This window comes from Mytilus edulis, chromosome 9 (assembly GCF_963676685.1).
Source record: "Mytilus edulis chromosome 9, xbMytEdul2.2, whole genome shotgun sequence".
Taxonomy (NCBI): Eukaryota; Metazoa; Mollusca; class Bivalvia; order Mytilida; family Mytilidae; genus Mytilus; species Mytilus edulis.
Window position 1 is genome coordinate 62,025,080 of NC_092352.1, and position 19,287 is coordinate 62,044,366.

Below are 19,287 nucleotides of genomic sequence, written 5' to 3' on the forward strand. Positions count from 1 at the left end.
ATTCTGATATTTCAAAAATTTACTTAAGTATGCATTAACAATGTATGTATTGAAGCAAAATTATTTGATAATCTAATTAAATAATTTTGAAATTTTTTTTGACAGTCTTTGTTTATTACTATTATATTTGCGTAGGATAGACACATCTGTTAGACAAATATCTATACAAAGTCTGTAACTGTCTGAAAATTGAGTTGCTATAAGAACCCTATGAAACAAAATAAAATTATACTTCAATCTTTACTAAGCATCATAGTTGCCGAGATTCTTAACCAGCTGTTACAATATCATTTCCAAGTACCAACCTTTTAGTTAGTGTGAGCGAATGATACGACAAAATGTATCATCCTTTATCTAGCGTAATACATCATATGTTACAAATCAAATATGAAATTTGAAAACTTAATCTTTATTTACGCTTCTCAAATAACAGATTTAATGTTGATTTATTATAAATAAACATATTACATAACCGCTATTTGGAAATGTTTTTATTTTTTTCAATTACGTGTTACCCTTTCTAAATAACGATTATTTTTTTAGTTCTCTGTTGCTCAATCTTTAGTTTTCTGTGGCTCAATCTTTAGTTTTCTGTGGCTCAATCTTTAGTTTTCTGTTGCTCAATCTTTAGTTTTCTGTGGCTCAATCTTTAGTTTTCGGTGGCTCAATCTTTACTTTTCTTTTACTCAATCTTTAGTTTTCGGTGGCTCAATCTTTAGTTTTCTGTGGCTCAATCTTTAGTTTTCGGTGGCTCAATCTTTACTTTTCTTTTACTCAATCTTTAGTTTTCTGTGGCTCAATCTTCAGTTTTCCGTTGCTCAGTCTTTAGTTTGATGTGTAACATGTAGACAAATATAAACAAGGAATCTGATGAACAGTAGTCGTTTGTTTATGTAATTTATACGTGTTTCTCGTTTCTCGTTTTTTTTTATTTTATATAGATTAGACCGTTGGTTTTCCCGTTTGAATGGTCTTACACTAGTGTATACCCACGCCATCAGTAGTATACGGAGAATAGAATAACAGTCAATTAGAAGATACATTTGCATTTCAATTGTATGGCAGATGCAATTGCTGTGTTAATAAATATACATGATTGTTGCTAAATCGTCATAATTCGGTTAATTGATTTATGTTTACTTAACCAGCAGTGGCAAATATTTCATGCATTTTCTATGCGTAAACATATTAATAATAAATACAAGGGATGGGTTCGGAGATGTATGTCTTCCGGGATGAAGGGTTGCACAATATTCAGTAGAAAAAGATGGTATATAAAATATGGGAAAAAATATGTCTTTCAACAGGCAATCTATCAACCCATCAGCAGCAATATTCAGGTGTAATACCACCATTGATTTTCCCCTATTAGTCTTTGTTAAATTTGCACTTTTCAAACAAAATTTGCAGAATTTATCTTTGTTTCAAATAAAGAATTACTTGGCATAAGTAAAGTTTTATCCTATCCAGAACTATAGAAACATAATCACATAACATTTAATTGCATATAAGAAAATAACCATCATTGGAAGTTAACCAATCAAATTTCTCCCCTTATTTTATCTGTGTTCAAGGTTCAGTCACCATGTAACTTCAAGATTACAAAATATTCTATAGAAATCCTAAATAAAAGATAATGGTGTTTTGAAATACCCAAGACATATTATGTTTATGACACAGAAATATTTTACTGCAATGAAATGAAAGATTAATTACCTACAACTGTCAAATTCAAGGGAATATTTTTTTCGACCTACTTTCGTATACAACTGGATGTGACGTACCATGATTTGGTGGTATTACACCTTCATTGGTACTTAAACTGTGGTACTATCTCTGCATCAGTTTCAAATTCAAAATCAGATAAGTCTGCATACTAATTCCTGCTGTACAGTAGTCTGACGTTAGCAAAATTTTGATTGCCCGATGGTAGAAGTATTGACCATCTGTTTATGGTATTTTCGGCAGATTTGCACTCTTGGAGAAAAAATTGAAATGATGAGATCGTAATCTTACCTAGATACCTTCTAGATTGAAACGTAGAAAACTTCGGAAATTCAAAAGAAAAAGAAAAAATTTCTTTACATTCTTCTTTTTGATTTTTTTTTATATCTAAACTCCCTAGTCGTGAAATTAAAGACAATGATATGTGTAAGCTAAATAAATATTTATTTCATTCAGAATGATTGCAAGTGCGTCATTGATCCTACAAATCTATAACAACAAAAAGATGAAATATAAGATAAAGACGCGCATTCAATTTTGGTGGTATACCTTTTGTTAGATAGGTAAAAATCAATTTTTACTTCGTAGATTACCTAATAATTCATTGCTCCTTTTTACATTTATAAAAGCTTTACTATAACTTCAGATAGAATGAAAGAAAAGAACAGTACATGTTATATAATGACATTTTTTCTGCTTTTATTGCGTAATAAAAAGCTAATTTACCAACCATCACTAAACACTTTCAAATGATATTACACAATTGTATATCTGTTTTAGTTTGAACTTATATCAAAGCTGAAGATATAAACGAATAAAATAAATAGATGTATGTATTTAAAGATGATAAAAATAAACAACTGTAGGTGGTTAACCAATATAAACACATGTAATTTCATTTAAGAGCCAAAATATAAAGATAATAACACATAATTATTTTAAGAAAAGAATAAAGAAATCGGATTTATTGTTAATAGAAAGATAGGATATCACTGATATCCTTGTGCAGCATACTTGTGCCAAACAATCAAGGAATACTGTGACAATAAGAAAGGGAAATTCCGTTTTAGGAAATTGTAACCATATTAGATAATTCATGTACAAATCTAACTATCGATTTAGAATTATGATATTAAAATCAAGAGACAAACAAAACCCGAAGGACTTGCCTAAATTATAAAGAACAAAAATGTGTCCCTAGTTCACGGATGCCCCACTCGCACTATCATTTTCTATGTTCAGTGGACTGTGAAATTGGGTTCAAAACTTTAATTTGGAATTAAAATTAGAAAGATCATATCATAGGGAACATGTTTTCTAAGTTTCAAGTTGATGTAATCTTAACTTCATCAAAAACTACCTTGACCAAAAACTTTAACCTGAACTTCGCACTATCATTTTCTATGTTCAGTGGACCATGAAATTGGGATCAAAACTATAATTTGGCATTAAAATTAGAAAGATCATATCATAGGGAACATGTGTATTAAGTTTCAAGTTTATTGGACTTAAACTTCTTCAAAAACTACCTTGACCAAAAACTTTAACCTGAAGCGAACGAACGCACGGACGGACGAACGAACGGACGAACGGAGGCACAGACCAGAAAACATAATGCCCCTCTACTATCGTAGGTTGGGCATAAAAATAAACAGAACTTCGAAAAAGCGTTGAAGTTTTGTCTCTTACAATTCAGTATGTATTACCCCCTATGGTATCTACAAATGTACCTTTATTCAGAATGTCACCTCAGGGAATAGGACACAAGCGGAAAATTGAAAGATCAGACGACTTTTCTGGTATAAAAATATCTAAGATTGCAAAAAACACGTCTCATGTGAGTTTAAAAACAGACACATAGTATCGGTCAATCAAAACGTGTTGGTGACACAGTACAATTTTGTTTGATCATCCTGTTCTGTGACTACTTTCAATTCCCGCGAGAGTGCTGATATTTCAATACTGTCACGTGACGAAGATGTTTGATATTCAATCAGTCTCTAATTCAAATATGATCACATGCAGCTTGTTTGAGATAATGATCCGATATTAAGATTTGTCCTTTTGTTTTTAACATCTTTGCTGCACACTTTGATTAAATCAAATTAGTCAATGAGCAAATTATCAATTCATACTGATATTGTTTTCGACACAAATACACCGAATGAGTTATAAAACAAACATAGTTTTAAATTGATACAATTTATAAAAACCAAATGTACAAATCTCTTAAGGTTACAACGTTCTCATGAAAAACATATGTATTTGACCTACATATGTTTGTACATAAATGAAAATCAACAGCTACTAGCTTATAACATAGCATCAGCATATAATAAGTTATTTTACTTGAAAAATGCACTTACAGATAATTGAAATTATCATGGTTCAATTTTCAGAAAGAAAGAAGTCAGTTTTAATTGCCGATGAACATTTTCTCATAAAATGTGGTGTATATGTAAATGAATGTTAACCATCATATCGTTAACTTGATTCATTAAATTCATGTTGAAGTTAACGTTACATGAAATAAAGCAAGTGTAATATGCGAACAATTTTACACGAGAAGTCTTATTTAAATACAGTGGGAATTCGTAATTGATTAACAGGTGTTATATGAGCAGTAGCACTATCATGTTTTGTTGTGTTTTGGGATGAATGTTTAACCAGCGACAAATGCTGAGTGTTGCTGTTAATGGATTTCAGTGATTAAACATAACATTTTGTAATGAAAACTAATATATAAAGGTAAGTCATTTCCAGCACTCATTTTGTTAATTTCCTTTATTAAATAAACTCATCATAGATACCAGGATTACATTTTGTTACGTCAGACGCGCGTTTCGTTTGCAAAAGACTCATGAATAACGCTCGAATCCAAAAAAGTTAAAATAATGATAAGGGCATTGCTACATGTTATCACCACCCCAGTAGTCAGCACTTCTGTGTTGACATGAGTTATCATTGATTTAGATATAAGTTAATTGTTAGCAAAGCTTAGAATTATTCAAAATAGTAAGGATTTGACGCGTAAGGAATAGATTACCTTTGCTGTATTTGGCAAAGCCAATGCTCTTCAATTTCAAACTTTTATCTTTTTTTTATTCGAGCGTCTCTGACTAGTTTTCTGTAGACAGAACGCGCGTCTGGTGTAGACACTTTCAAGCCTGGTATTCATGATGAATTTATTAGTATGCATTATTGTAAAAAGGATTAAACAGCAAGAGTCCAAGAATAAAAACAGGACAAAAAGTTCTCCCAAAAAGTAAACATATATATTTAAACTAAAGACACTCTCAAGTTGCTAACGTAAATTCTGAAAATTTGCTCTATTTTCCCGGTAGCCATAAAACCAGATTCAACTTATCATTTTGTTTCCTTCACCAAAACAGGAATATGGCAGTCGTAAATAAATAATTAGTTTCTGTGTATGTTGGCGTTTGTTTTTGTAGCAGTTCAATGTTTCTGTTGTTCCGTTCTTTTTTATGTGTTTCCCTCTGTTTTGGTTTATGACGCGGATTTGTTTTCGCTTAATCGATTTATGACAATTGAACAGCGGTATACTACTGATGCCTTTATTTATCAACCTCTTGCCGTAGCCTATATTCCATAGTCTATATTTCAATACTTAAGAGGAACCGAGAACATAAAGATCGAATCAATGAATATTATTTATATAAGTAATGATGACCTCTCGACCTCACGATAAAGTGTGAACAGTCCAGTGCATCGTGGAAGGCTTTCCACTTTATAACATCGCAACGGTCAGTACAAAAATGTATCAGTTCGTTTAAAATTTCGAATCCACTGTTGCTAGACTGTTAGTTCCCGTCATTGGATCGTACCATCAGCTTAGTAGTCAGTGCTCCGGCGCTGAAATGAATTTTATCATAATTTTCTGATGACGAAATTGTTGAAAAATAAAGGAAATACTTTTATATACCTATATGGAGTTATTGTCTGTCAGAACGACAGGTCATTCTTTTTCAGAATCAACCCGGACGATACCATGTTTCAATGATATATGCTCCAAGGCATAAAATAATGACCTGTGTGAGGTCATTATTTTCCTTGATAAACATGCAATCTATGATTTACTTCAAAACTTTATTCGTCTAATAGTTTTTTGTTGCCGATTTGGAAATTTATTTTTTAAAGTTCAATCGATGAAAGTTGTAAAAGAAACCGTCATTGTAGTCCCGTATTTTAATTTTAGAAACAAATAACGTGAAGTTTTGTTAATTTATCGCTACAATAAAGAAACATTATCATATATGTCAGATGAATTTTAATGTAGACTTTCATAAAATAAATCCAGATTTAACATATTCGTGTGTAAGATTTTGAAAATCTTATTGAGTCAAACTGAAAAGGTTGACTGATTTTTGGTTGCTTGCTTAACGTCCAGTGGCAAATATTTCATGCATGTTCAGAACGATACACACTGAATAGGAAATCATACTGTGACCTACATGTATTTATATTCGTCTTCGTGTCAGTTCTTAACTTTTTAAAATTTACGTATACCTTTTACTCTATCAAATGATCAACTAATAAGATAATCTTATATTCTATTGAATAACATTAACGTAACTCACGAAAGGGTCAGGTGCGGAGGGTATATAATTATATCCAGATTATCTTTTAATAAAATGTATTGCTATTCAAAAGACAATCTCATTCGATTCAAATAAAATTGTTAAAAAAAAATAACCACTTTTCCGTGATAGAAATAACATAACAAATAGAAAAAAAAACATACCCCTCCCCCTTTTCCATAAGCTACATTTGTATGTGGTACAATAAATTACTTACAATTACAATGTGTCTTGTATTTGTCATACAACGTTATCGGATGGTAACAATACATTTGTGTCTTACTTCATGCAGTTACAGTAATATTTTTATTGTGTATGGATAATAATTTTTAAAAGGTTTATATCTAAATTATTTAGTGAGTTTTATTTGCCATTCTAAATGAGCCACAGGGCGTATTTAAAACCTGAACGCATTAGAAAGGAATATCCCACTTTAGTGTTGTCGGTAAAATAGGATACTAAATTTTTCAAAACTTTATAAAATTAATATTTTTTGACGGTATATAAGTCAGATAATGCATATTTTAAGGTTTTTCTTGTCGTAGAACACACCTCGGGGTGTCAGGATTGTTCAAAGAAAGACCTCCCTCCGGTCGGTCTTTCATTTGATCAATCCTGACACCCCTCGGTGTGTTCTTCGACAAGAAAACCCTTAAAATATGCATTATCTATAACATAAACTAAGACCAGTACTATAAAAAATTGTCTTAAGTTAGATGAATTTGTTTATTCTTTATAAGTGCTTAATTTTTATCTCCTCAAGTCTTCATGTATTTATCCATCCTTGACATGTAAATGTCTTGGTTAGAGCGTTCCGGATGAAGGAGGATGAAGGAAAAGGTTGAGGACGCATGATATTACAAAGTGTTATTTTCAGTCAATGGTGAATGACCTGAAGGTTTCCCAGCTTATAAATGAAGTTATTATTAAATTGAATCATTCCTCTTAATATGATGCAGAGGTTGAGATTGTAAAAGAAGCAAACTCGACATTCAATTTGTATTTGATATTGACATTATCAGTACCTTTGAAGGACCAATTACTCAAACCGCCTTTTAATCTATTTTCAACGTGCTGTTTATACCTTCTTCCTCGTATCGATATATTGATACATACTAGATAAGTTCGAGTTCATTATTTGTCATATTCATCTTCGTTTGTAAACAACTTAACATTTATTATAACACATTGTAAACAAATAAATCAAATTATCAGACAATGTTTGCGATAGGTAGCATGCTTCTTTCCAATTAGTTAATTGCTTCATTGAAAAGACAGTGTGCCTTCACAATACAAAGATAAAGTTAATTACACCGTGAAATTACAATACTTCCACAATTACACTTATAACTTATTGCAGTTACATGTTTTTGATTTGTAATTATTCAATTGTCTTTATTACAGTAATTACTTTGTTATAATAATAATTGCTTTCGCCTTTTTTTGTGTGCTGGTAATGTTGTAATTCAGAAGTAAATTACATAATTATTATTTATTAGTACTGGTACTGTAGAATTAAGGTAATTTAGGCATATCAGCACCGCCAGCAATGCGGGGGATCCATGTACTATTGATAAATGGGTTTATTCACCAGTTTGTTTGTCTGTTCGAATTGTATATCCAGAACTCTTTCCAAAACATTGACTGCAGTCACTTGAAACTTCCAAATAATTTCTTTTTTGATACAGTAGCACTGCACACCTCCTGTTTTTCTCTTAACTCGCATTTGAAATTGATTATTTCGGATCATTTCATATTAAATCAGTGTTTCAACAAAGTGTAAAGTGTTCCAGTTAACGCTAACTTCTGAGAACAGGATTTCCTAGCTGCGTTGAAAAACCGTTGATGGGCTTATGCTGTTTTCTGCTCTTGGGACGGGTTGTCGTCTCTTTGACAACTTTCCAGTTTATATTCTCTATTCTTATGTATGCAAGCATGAGGCTATACAATTTTTACCATCAAACCTGCCTGATGAGATGCAATATACTTTATTGTGAGTACCATTAACGAAAAATAAAATTTCAAAATTAGATCATCCAATTGACTTGTAGATCTTATATGTGGTACATGCAGTCACTGTTAAATATTAGTTGGTCGATATCTTAGATGTATGTGTTATAGAAGCGTTATGAGGAGTTTATTATGCTATACAATAATAAAAAGAAGATTAGAATAATTTAATATTATTGATAGGTATCATACTTCTAATATATTTCTTGATTGTATTAGATATTTCCCATTACCGTACCATACTTCTTATCTAATTCATTGCTTGATTGTATTAGATACTACTTCTATACGTATCATGTAGACATTTTTTGGAATGTTTTATTTTCCTAGCAGTTAATTGCATTGTTGCATAATCTAATTGCATTTATCTACATGCTGCTGATATACTAATTTTCAGTGGTGTATGTTTTTTTGGTAACGATAATGGTGGATTCCTGCTCTGCAATATTTTTTGAAGTTGATTTATTTGTGATTTTACCAATAAATTTCTTAATCATGATTCATCATGTTATGCAATTTTGCTTTGTTCTAGTTGTTGGATCAGGTCAATTGCCGATTTTATTCCGCCACAACCTCAGCCCTAAAACTAATAAAAATCTTGTTGATATACAAGCATATTATATCAAAAAAGTTATAAGTAAAATGCCTGTCCCAAGTTAGGAGTATGACAGTTGTTTTTCATTTGTTCAATTGGTTGATAAGATCTACATTTGATTTTGGCAGTTTTTATGGACCTCCATCTTTTGAATATACCTTGGAGTTCTGATTTTTGTTCATACTTTTTTCATTATCCTACAAATGTTTGAAGCATTTGAAGGGCAGGGGACTGAACCTCACGCTCTTCAAATTCGTATTTTTTCCAATGATCTTCAATCGTGACAAGTCGTTGGATACTGATTCTTTTCTCACTAGAAAATACAAATTGTTTTTATTGATTAGAGACTTTCCGTTTTGAATTTTCCTCGGAGTTCAGTATTTTTGTGATTTTACTTTTTGTCTGAAACAATAGTTACATTTTACGGTCGGTTTCCAGTTCTTCTTGTACCAAATAGATTATTGTGAAAATAAATACTGCAACCTTTGCTAGAGCTGTTTGTTATATGCATAACAAATGTTTTGCACATATTGTCTCTGTTGTAATAATTACTGGTTCTCGTTGTTTTAGAAATACATCCCAAAATAGCATAATGAAAACGAAACGCGAAATTTAAATATCTAACCATGTGTTTTAGTAATTTACCGCCTTTGTGTATTGCATAATTAAGAAAGTCGTTCCGTACATGCACACGCTGTCGTATAAATTGCCTTTCTTTGTAGGTCACTGTGTCTTGTAAAACAATTTGGATCTTTGTAACTCGTACCACGTAATTAGTAAAGCTCTGATTTATTTCACATGACCATTTCTACCCATTATCTTTACAGATCAGATTATTTCCCCAATGGAATTAGAAATTATAATAAATAAATAAAATGTTGTCACGTTTAATGAGGATACAGAGAGAGAGATGCCGAGCTTGTATTGCTGCCATTTTATTCACAGCCAATTATTATTTTACAACACCTGCTTGTGCGTTCAATGCCATTGTCATTAAAAAATTTAGTTCTTATGGTTCATCGTTTTATAATAAAAAAAAGACCAAAGATACCATTGGAACAACAAAAGATATAATTGGAAGAAAAGTAGACATTACCATGGCCAAAACGAAATCAACAAAAATACAAAAAACTTCACAGAAAACAAGACTGTGAGAATGAACCCCACACGAAACTGGCGGTAAACTCATTTACTCCACTGGTGTCACCTTATGTAGCCTCATCTCATTACAATATTCGGTGACAAGTTCACAAGAACGGAATTATGGCTAGGCCAGCTGGAACATCTTTGACACAGTGTCAATATAACCGTCAACCAAATTATGATACCGTAGCACTCTCTATCAAGAAAATTATGAAAGCGTAGTACCGGTTATCAAGAAAATCAAGATATGAAATGTAAGCTCTGGAAAATCGTATAAACTTGAAGTATATTCCCTGTATATGAAGGTGCTGATGGAATTGTTTCAACATAAAAATGAAAAGTTCACAATGATAATTCTGCAATCATTACTTATACTTTTTAGTAACGCTAAGTTCACAAAACGACCTTTGTTGTCAATTTCTAGACACTATATTAAAGTTCATAGACGTATAGCTGCATACGTATACAATTTATAAGATTTTATTTTATTTTTTATGATACTGGTTTGATACCGCTGCTGGCGGACTTTCAGTCCCCAAGGATATCATCAGCTAAGTAGTCAATTATTTGGTACTGACACGATTTGTTACAAATTGGTTTTGAAATTTTTCCGTTTGCAAATTGACAAGTTATTTAGAAACTTAGTTTCCACCTGTCTTAGGCAAAAGTGGCCCTTAAGTGATATTGGCTATTATGTTTAGGTCCGTTTTGATCATACAGGTCTTTACTATTTTTTGTGCATGCGTACGTAATATTCGGCTTTGGGCGTACCCGACGAAACAAACTAGAAAAGCGCAGCAGACTCTCACAACTTACAATGTATTATGTAAAAAAAAAGAAACGGAAAGGCTACTGTAACTTAATTTTTTATATGTTATCATCAGAATATTTAATATGAAAGATTAAATAATTATACTGTGACACAAACTATGTACCTTATTAATGTATGAAATGATAATACTTTATATAAGTATTGAAGATTAGTAACTTTTCGACCACTATTTCTAAAACTAAGATTGTTGTAATTGATTCATAAAGTAACAAAACAAATCATTATTTACAAAAATAAACGTTATTTCATTTCTAATTAAACAATTAAAAAAACAAATATTCAGTCTTTTTCGCATTAAACTTTCAAAGATGCTCAGTGTTATCAAGTCGACAGTTAAAAAGCTGGTTAGTAGGATGTTTGTTATGACTGTTTCAATTGGCGAGTAAGAGTACAAAATAGCATGTGCGTGACAATCCCTTCCTTGTTGCCTCGTATTTCAAAACAGTTACACTGACAGATGTTTCTTACATGTATTGATTGTATTTTAATGGTTCCTAGTAATATACAGTATTTCATAAAAAAAAATGACTTCGGTACATTTAAACGTAAAAGTATATAATTTCATACATTGTATACGTGTAAACATATATATAAATATAAAAAAGGGTAAATTGAAAACAACGTTCAAACCTATGATTGCGTTGGATAAAAACCGCAATTTTTATACATTTGATAAAAATATATATAACTTATGATGTTGTTCTTGATTTTATTATAGATCAATATGTGACATTCAAATAAACTATTATTTATCTTATCTTATCTATAATATTATATTTTTGATCATGTCACATGTATATTTATTTGAAATAGTTGTAAATTCTGTAGCTTTTTGGAAGAAAAACATGCTGTCCTAACCCAACTGCTGTCAATAATGTGTTATGCCAATGTATTCAAACCATTAAGATTAATTAATGTAATATTAGTGAATATCTGTAATGTAAGACATCCCTATTATAAACGAGTCAGATTCAAGTGCTATACATGTATATATAAAATTTATATCGATACACAAACATACAAATATAAAGACGATCCGATACCTATCAAATATCTTAGTTGTTTCTTTTCTTGAGACAAAAGAGAGAGTGTTGCTTCCCGTTTTGAGATTTGTGAATTTTGAACATAGGTAACTATTGTCTACAGTACGCTTATCTAACTTTGAAAAAGATTCTAGTTATTTATGTTTTCAAAAGAAATAATTGTAACATGATGATTTTGAAATGGTCGCAATTATAAATAGACTTTATTCAGTCGTTATAATCCGACTTACTATCGATCGCTGCATTCACATCAAGAGGACACTGGCCGAAAGAGAGCGCATTATCCAGAGATGACGACAAAACAAGAGCAGAATGACACTTATGTGCTACATAAAACAGTGGTTAAGTTATTTATAGAAGTGTGTTGCCTTTGCGTCTTCGCCCATTTATTTAATATTAATTAATTACGATCATCATGTCTCTCTGACGGCCAATATTGTCATTTGTGTCCACTTTTATGGCATAATTCGAGCAAAATTAATTTGATTAAGTCTGCTATCAAATAAATTCACAAATCAATGAAAATCAACATTGTGTTATGTATGAAATAAATATTGTATTCATTTGTACTTTGTAACTTTTACATTGTACTTAATTAACTGATACAAAATACGTTTTGATCAAAATTGTGATTTCATCTGGATTAAAATATTATCCCCAGGGAACAATGATAGCTAGTATTGAAATAAATTGACTCATTTATTTTTAATATATTTAGGTGTATAATTTGTCTAGATTGCAATAGTAATAACTTGACTTTCAATCGGAAGAACTTTTCCTGATTTTCTGACAACACCCAAGACATACCGAAATACTGAGACTGGTGTCCAACAAAACATATATATATATTAAACCTTATTAGTATTTTTAAATTATTGGCAGGGATTGTCTGTCATGGTATTATGTAGAATATATCCGGTGATTGCGGTGTATGCCATTATTTTTACGCTTGTAAAAAAGTTGTCCACCTCAACTTCTCATTTTAATTTCATTATTATCAAAACTGTTTAAGTATGTTAGTTTTGCCTTAATTAATTTTAATTGTCCTGTGTTTGTTCTGATTTGCTATCGTCGTTACGTCGAACACTTATTATATAAATGACAGTTTGATAAGAGCATTTGACTGCACTTCAAAATTGTTGTTGCTTCCCGCGTTTTTTGTTCTCTGTAGGCCTAATAACCACATCTTGATATATATATATAAAATTCAATGGCATATACGTTTAAGAAATAGTAACCTTTTGCACCTGTAGATGTAACACATATAGATGTATAGAAATTTTAAACAATTCTTTCATTTTTCCAATATAAGTGCAACACACATACTTTGGTATACATAAGCTTATGTATCACCTGTAATGTTGGGGGTAAGAATATAATACAGTAATTATTTGTTAACATCTATAATTACTGTAATACCACAACTTAGCTTTGGATAACATAGAAACCAATATACATTTTTTGTATTGATGATTTTATTCAATTTAGTGAAACAATATCGTTTTGATCAAACTTGTGGGGGTTTGTTTGGATAAAAATCGTATCCCCATGGAACAAAGAAGTTTATTATTGAATCAATTCACCTTGTTTTATTAATATAGATGAAGGAATAAGATACCTTATATAATGATTAACACAAGTGACGTTTCTTTATTATATTTCATCACTTAAATACAGCAAAGCTTAGAGGTAAGACTCTTTGTAAAGTAATTTAAAACAAATAAACAAAAGTTTTGATATAATTACCATTTCTACCAATGTCACATATGAAAATTAAAATACGATTAAAAATGAAAGCGAATTTGTCGCAAAACTATGTTTTCTTTTGAAGTAAGACTGAAACATTATATACATACATATATGCATATAGCATATATAAACTCAATATGGTTAGATATTTTCTAAATTATGTTGATTGCATAGATTATTTATCCCGCAAGGTCATTTCAGAATTTAGTTGATTTCAAGATGTTTGAAAATTAATTATGTTTTATCAAACACGAATACGAATATGCTACAAATGTATTCTCATTAATATAATGCTACAGAGAAATTGGTACAAAATTATAAAACAATGATAATAGTGCATGCATAAACATGCAAATATGAAAAAGGCAGTACATTGAATTGTGTATCTAACAAATTTCAACTAACAAGGAGGGACGACAATCGATAATACGTGTTTAACCAATCTTGCAAGTTTTTCAAGGTTTATTTTTTCATTCATTCATTCATTTTAGTTATATCTTAATTCCTGGTAAATGAAATTAAATGAACATACAATTAGTAAATATAAGTAAACGTATAATATAAAAGTCTATTTCATTTGAGTAACATACATTACGGTTTCTTTTGTATCTATGAATTTTATGCCGTCTGCTCGATTCAATATGCAAACGATTGTAAAAAACCTTGTAGAATTTTAGAAAAGTTAAAAATTATAAAAAAAAACAAAAAACTTTGAAATGGATAACATAGAAACTACTATAACATACAATGAACTACATGATATGGTATTGTGTTGATTGATGATCTTATTTAATTTAGTGTAACAAAATCTTTTTGATCAAACTTGTTGTTTTGTTTTGATAGTAAACTTATACCCCAAGAACACAGGTAAATATTATTGAATTAAATTAACGTTATGTATTTATATAGATGAAAGCTAAGATACGTCATTTTAAAAAAATACAAATGATATTTTCTTTATTCTGGTTCGTCAGTTTCAGCGAAAAAAAACAGAAGAGGTAAGGATACTTAAAACAATATTCTGAATAAATGATAACAAGTTCAATATCCATCAAATGCTTGATTAGTTTTATAAAATATGCTTATTAAATATGTGAAGCGTTTGATTTGTCGTGGTCATATGCGATCCATGTTTTGGTGTCTTTAACGTTTGTATACGTTTATATTTTTGAAATAGTTTGGCTTGGAGCATCATAAAAGAGAAATATTTTGTTGAAATGTGCATTTGGTGCAGTACAAGTTAAATTGGAACCATTAAGGCTATAATATATGTTCATAGTTTCTTATATCCTTAGTGGTCACGTGCACTCTTTGATTACTGAGAGAGGTTGAAGGTTTGATTTAAGTCATATCTGCTTCTTCTACCCTAAGAACGATTCTAATAGCAAAATAAAAAGCCCAAACACATCAAACGACAAAGCACTATAGTGTAAAAAATTAAATCACAAAAATACTGAAGTATGAGCAAAATTCAAAACGGAAAGTCCCTAATAAAATGACAAAATCAAAAGCACCAACGCAGCAAACGAATGGATAACAAATCTATTCGGTGTTCACAGTCAATATGACAAGTAAAATAAAGGTACTAGGATTATAATTTAGTACGCCAGACGCGCGTTTCGTATAAAGAAGACTCGTCAGTGACGTTCAGTTCAAAATAGTTATAAAACCAAACAAGTACAAAGTTGAAGAGCATTGAGGACCCAAATTTCCAAAATAAAGCTTCCCATTTCCTGTGATTTGGAATAGTAAAACATTACAGTTAATATAAAGTATGGACGTGACATACATATTGCAAGACCTTCACTGTTCAATTGTTCCATTATCCTGTTTATTGCCGTTTAAATACATGTATTGCATACATAAAACTCGTTACATAATTCTTTTCAACTTTTATGATTAATTAATCGTTAATTCAGCTGTAACGATAATGTAGATTTTAACAAAATTTTAATAGAATAGAAAGTATGTCAGCTCGCAGTTATCACTTTACTACATTAGATGTTGAAACTATCAGTCTTTATGGTACATTGACGTCGTTTCAAGGCATTTAATGTTGTGTATTTGTCATATAGTGTTATTGTTATGGATATTCGTGGTTCATTAGGCACCTCTTTAAACAAGCAGATTTCCAGATTAATTGCAATAAAATTATTTTTGTAGAATTGTAATGTTTTCCAGATGGCTTAACTTCTTGTAAAGAAAACAGAGGATTTTAATATCATTTTGTTTTCTCCTGTTCATTTTTATTTCCCTTTTCCAAGTTTATGGACATTTGATTCGGAGGAATGTATTGTTATGCCAGTTGTCAGAAAACAAAAGGTCTACTCGTGTCGAATATAGAGCATACAACCCACTGGTGACACCTGCATTCAACTGAAATGCAATTATTCAGTCTAACATCGAGCTCATTCAACTGAAGTGCAATTATTAATTCAAAACTGCGCTAAAATATTTGTTAAAAAATCCCAAAACAAGCAATGGAATCTTGAACAAATAACAAATCAAACCCAATCGTCGCGGTTCTCTATTTTTGTGTAAGTATATATGATACTGGTTGAGGCCTTATGTGCTGACAGGCACGAACAGGATGAGTGCGTGAGTGGTACATAATATACATGTACGCTATATTTAGTATATTAAGTTTGTGGTATAAAGAGTTGACTCCGATAATGCCTAGTGATTGTGCAATATATAAAGCACATTACCTGAATGTCTGTTATGAAGCATTTTAAACTATTATTACTAGTATAGAAAAGAAATAAAATACATAGTATCGGTTGTCTCTGCAGGATTCCAAAAGGGCAATTCAAATGTGGTTTATTTTCCAACAATTTGTGTGGCTTCTCACGTAATTTTTTTAGTTATACTGTGATGTTGATAAATTAAAACTTATAAGTACTAACTGTCACAAGCTGTTGTGCGATTTTTCTTCCTCATCTCTCCATTAATATCTTTCATTTTGCTTCAAACGCCACTGGTCAGTCTTATGTAGACGATAGGCTTCTCAGCCATATCATATTATAGACCTTTTATCTTCGATACAGCTGAGTTAATTCCACTTCTTATGGACGTTTCGTCTTCAAATGTAGCACCAGTCCAGAAGTGATTACTAAAAGTGCTGTCAAGATATTCCGTTGATGGTGTCTTTATATGAGTTATAAATTTGCTATTTATTATTTGTTTAGATAATTTGAAAAACTAAGGTTTTTTCTACTGACAGGGATTTATGGCACCAGCATGATTTGTTGCAATCTTGTGAATTTTGTTTTTATTGCTCTTCAACGACGTAAATGATTCGGTTATACAACAACTTTTTATTTCCAGATCCACTTGTGGGTCTTGTCGCGAGTAAATGTGTGCCTGTCATGCAACCTTATATGCCTAGTTTTCCTCCCCGTTCGAAGTTGCTTAACATTGGAGCTATAAATTCTCAATGTTATTGATATTGAAAAATGTTCACTATTTGAGCATTTTTTATATTAAGACACGTGTGTCATCAATATTGTCGAGGTCAAAGTGAACAATTTTAATAATGTGAAGTATTTTCGTTTAATTATTGATATTTTTGTTTCCTTTTTCTCCTAGTATATATAAATGTGTTTCAATTCATCTTACGGATTTCTTTGACATAGATAAAGTTCGCTTTTAAATTCAAGTTTTGCCGTATACAACATGTGTATAAAACTTTTTATTCTTGACTGTTCCAGCTGTTCATTAATTTATTTCAGTCGGATGTACATAGTTCACTATTAGGCGTTAAAGTAAACTGCATACGTAAATGGAATGTTACATACATATATATGACTTAAGGTGCCAATAGGTTTTCCATCCTTGTTCACACCTTGTGAAAGGAGACGTGTTTTTATAGAGCTTGTCTTTGTCTTGTGTGTTATAATAATAGACAATCTTTATCTGGACCATTTTACAGTTTTGTTGGTCTTTGTTCGTTTTATTTTTTGGAAGAGTGAAATGTTGGTGTTGTTTGTGGCAATGTTCATTATTTGTTTTTATTACTACCAAAAGTACCCCAACTAGATATCTCGTCATTCGGAAATACAATTCCAAAACAGATTTGCTGATTCGAAAATGTATTTATCATACATTACCCTTTTGTGAACATGGACAACTAGTAATAAGAAGAACAGAAAAATAGCATGCAGGAAAATTATAATTAAGAATTGAATGCTTCTTTTTGTAAATTTATTGGGGTGTAAAAGCGTTGACCGAAGTACATTTTGTATGAAGCGCGGAAGCGCTTTATTCTAAAAATGTACGCACGGTCAACGCTTTTACAACCCTATAAAGTTACAAAAAGAAGCATTCAATACTTATATTTACATTTTTTAGCTATGATCATGAAAACACGAATTTTATATATTTTATTATTTAATTCACCTGTGCCCTTTATTGTTGGAGCACGTGTTATCATGAGTGAAAAGTTGTATTGAGCAATGCAACTGCTTACGGAATAACACGTGATGTGCAGTTAGCCAATCAGAAAAAAAATTTATAACGAAACATACATCTAATGTAATTATTTGTTGACAACATTACAACAGCAGACATGTAAGAAAATTGTAAGACTTTACTTTATCATTTGAATGCAATTTTGGCACTGACATACCATTAAAAACTATCAACAATTAGATTGTTTAATCTTATGTTAAATTAATAACAAAATGGCATTCTACAGAATTTGATGCCAAAGGTTTTAGGGAGACTCAATGATTAGGCAATTAAACGGTAAATTGAAGCAAGGGTTTGGCTAAGATTTATATAAATTTAATATTTATACCAGCTGTGTGTATCGTCAAATATGATGTTGTCAAGCTTCAGTTAGTATTTCTTGTATTGTTGCTATGCCAATACTGTTTGCTGTGGAAACAGTTTTCTGTTTTTCTGGTCGATTATTTAGCAAGTTGAAAATATAATTCTTATTAGCATTTAGGATATAATAAATATTTGGATATTGAATAATGGTTTTATTTTGTTATTTATTCAAATGTCAAATATCGTTTAATTTTTTTGGATTTGTTACATAATCAGGCGTATTTATTTTTCTTCTACAATTCGTGATGGTTGCAATAGTACTTATTTCGGGAATGAATCATTGGTACTTGGGTATTGGATTTATCGCCGTTGCACTAAATATTCACTGTTTAATGCCATATATCCAACTTTACTGAGCATAAGTTTTGGGATATTTAATCATTTCCGATAAAGACTTTTTTATTGTTAATACTGTAACAGCTTTAAGACAGTAACTCGATGCAATATTGCCCACTTTTTTCAATTGACGTCCATGGAAGTTGTTGCCAAATACAAGAAGGAACAACGTCTTGATGTTACACTTTATATGACGCAAACATTAAACAAAATATGTTTAGTACTTCTTTTTTTCTAGAATGATCCCAATAAAGAAATTATTATTTATATGTCCGAGGTTTTGTTTCATCAAGGAGTCTCTTGTTTTCTTTGATATTGTGGTCTTCTGTTGTATTAGTTTTTGGAGTCTCATATTTTCGGAGTTTCTTTAGTCTCCTCTTGACATAGATTTTGAAGTCTTCTGTTGACTTTGCTTTTGGAGTC

The 19,287-nt window shown here is 30.8% G+C and overlaps 1 protein-coding gene across 2 annotated transcripts in view; it reads left to right on the forward strand.

Annotated features, from left to right (window-relative positions):
- Window positions 1-19,287, forward strand: part of LOC139488750 (FMRFamide receptor-like) — a 79,847-nt gene that overhangs the window by 13,864 nt on the left and 46,696 nt on the right. Inside the window, exon 1 of one of the 2 annotated variants that reach the window (XM_071274582.1) lies at window positions 4,261-4,473. The exons of the other annotated variant lie outside the window; for it this stretch is intronic. The gene's annotated coding sequence lies outside the window, so the exon portion shown is untranslated. Of the gene's footprint in view, window positions 1-4,260; window positions 4,474-19,287 lie in introns of those variants that run through there. 2 annotated transcript variants of the gene reach the window in all.